The sequence below is a fragment of the Nicotiana sylvestris genome, chromosome 10, assembly GCF_000393655.2.
Source record: "Nicotiana sylvestris chromosome 10, ASM39365v2, whole genome shotgun sequence".
Classification (NCBI taxonomy): Eukaryota; Viridiplantae; Streptophyta; class Magnoliopsida; order Solanales; family Solanaceae; genus Nicotiana; species Nicotiana sylvestris.
Genome location: NC_091066.1, coordinates 102,796,549 through 102,799,300, shown reverse-complemented (window position 1 = coordinate 102,799,300; position 2,752 = coordinate 102,796,549). Strand labels below are relative to the sequence as shown.

General features: G+C 32.1%; 1 long non-coding RNA gene across 1 annotated transcript; it reads left to right on the top strand.

Moving 5' to 3' along the window:
- Positions 1 to 463: 463 nt before the first annotated feature.
- Positions 464 to 2,090, top strand: LOC104229873 (uncharacterized). Its single transcript, XR_011403185.1, has 2 exons — positions 464 to 646; positions 1,676 to 2,090. It is a non-coding gene; the product is annotated as an uncharacterized lncRNA (long non-coding RNA).
- The last annotated feature ends 662 nt before the right edge of the window (positions 2,091 to 2,752 follow it).

Below are 2,752 nucleotides of genomic sequence, written 5' to 3'. Positions count from 1 at the left end.
ATAATATAACTTATCTTTCCGACTAAAAAAAAGTAAACTACTTTATTATGTCCAGTTTATACACAATCAACTGAGGACATGTGTAAAATTAAGGGCACTTTAAGCGTTAAGGAAATGAAGATAAATTTGGAATTATTCTATTCTTGTAGTGGTTAATTTGTCCTACATCCGACAGGTAATTGGATCAAGATTGAAACAGAACATGGGACCTCTCTAGTAGGGAGTAGTAGTTTAATTAGCTCTAGGTAGCTGCTTAATTGTGTTTTGTATAGATATCCTCCAACTCCCTTTAATAACCCTTTTCCTTTCCTAAAAGGTGTGGGGGTCTGTCTGGTATAAGGAGTTTATGGCCTTTGGGGGGGGGGGGGAGGGGGGACCTCTTCTTTCTTGTTTTGTCTATTCCGTTTAGATTGTGTCCAAACCTTACCCTACATTTACTTATAAAACATCCCATAGAGACCTCATGCATATGCATCAACTCCTTCATTTGGCTAGTAGGAGAATAGAGAGGAAATCAACAGAGCTAAAAATCATGTCTAGCAGGAGAAGAAGATCAGCTTTAAAACTTACTCCAGATGAGATTAGTGATCTCGTCTTGAAACTACAAGCTTTGTTGCCAGATTCCTCTTCGAGGTGCACTTCCGAGGTACACTTTCATTTGGTTAATTGCACTTTTAAAAGTGTTATTAACGTGGGAGTCTGATTTTTTTTTTAATTGGCTAAGTACATGAATTATTTTGGATTATTGGCGTGGGTGCGAGAGACTTCAATATTCAAGAACTCTTACATGCTCTAATGCTATGTTAAAACTTAAAAACTTAAACTTTTAGATGAGATGGTGACATGTATTCCCTTAGTTTAGCTTTACTTGTCCACTTTTGACTTTGCACACCCCTTAAGAAATACTCTCTCTGTTTCATATTAGATGAGTTAGTTTGACTCGGCATGGAGTTTAATGAAAAAGAAAAAGACTTTTGAAACTTGTGGTCTTAAAAGCTTAAGGGGTAAAAAGTTTGTGAGACCATGACATTTGTATGGCTATAAAATCTTATCATTAAGGGTAAATGGGTAAAATGAAAGAGTTTAAAGTTGAATTATTTCCAGATTTAGAAATGTTTCATTTGTTTTGGAACATACTAAAAAGGAAAGTACCTCATTTAATATGAAACGGAGGGAGTAATAAATAAAGTACATAATTTATCATGATACCCATATTAATTGATGCATATTTTTAATGAATTTGAGAAAATGATTTGAAATAAGTAATTAATACTGTGGGTACAATAGGAAAAAAGAAATTGTGTTCTCTTGATATGCTAAAAGTGATAAGTAAAAACAAAAATATATTTTTAAAACACTGGACATGTAAAAGTGAACGGAGGGAGTACAATTCAATATACTTCTCCTTTTCTTTATCCTAACTCTTTATGGACAAAAATGGCATAGGGAATGCCACTAGAAGTATCGTCATTGCTTTTCTACTTGAATGAACAAGCTATTATAGACTGCGAATTGTAAAGTGACATTCCCAATCACCAAGCTCTGAAATAAACAATTTAATAACATTCTGCAAACTTTATTTTCAGCAAGGGAAAAAAATGTGTTATGGCTTAGATCACTTTACTACGAGGAGTCTGAGCTCTTCTCGCTCTTTACATTGATCTTGGATATACAGGTACCAGCCTCGAAGACATTGGAAGAGACGTGTAATTATATCAAAATGCTGCACAGTGAGGTTGATGATCTCAGTGAGAAACTCTCTCAAAAACTAGCTTCCACAGACTCCATATTAATGCCTGTGATCGAGACACTCAGACACCTTTAGAAGTTTTCTTCGACAGTAGAAACAACAAAACCCTGAGAACTATGCAGCTTTGAGTGTATAGTTTGGTGAATGCATGCAGCAGCAGATATATGAATTACTGTATTCTTCCTTGTTCTTCACTTCCATTTCTCTATGCTCAGATGTTGGTTCCCAAGTTTAGGTTTTCTTTTCTATATTTATATATAGGTTAATAAATGCGATATAGCATATAAATGAATTGCTGTATTCTTGTTCTTACTATTTACTATATTATACTAGTTTCTCAGCACGCGTGTGGCACATATAACCCATATCAATTAGTATAATTTTTTTAAACGATGTAAGTAATATTAAAACATGTATATAACATGTAACATGAAATTTTAACACAAAAATTAGATATCGTTTTGTAACGATATTTAACAATTACTCTAGTTATGTTGGTACAATGAATGAGATTAATTTCGTCGTTATTTGGTACAATCATGTGATTTTATCCTAGCTCAACTAATTCTTCCTTTTAGATGATGTTTTTAGTGTATATTAAATTGTGACGTTTTGATTAATCTGTTATGGCTAGAACTCTTGGCATCTATCTAATTTCTATTCACTTTGTGTACGCTGCATTTTTTTTTTTTTTTTGGAAGATGTAAACTCTTTTTAGGTTTTTTTGAATTTTTTTTGGAAAATTATTTTTTAAGTTATTTTATGCTCATTCTAGAAAACACAAACGTGGTTAGGTAATTGGCGTAAGACGGTTTTTTCCTTTTTTTTTGCAAGCAAAATGCAAGTTTCTCTTTATGAATTATTTCCGTCAAACTAAAAAAAAGTAAATACTATTGTATTGAATTTTCTTGCTTTTATAATTATAATATAATAAGATCGATAGATATATAATAAAAAAGTATGGGTATTTGAAAGAAAATAATAAATATATCGACAAAAAAA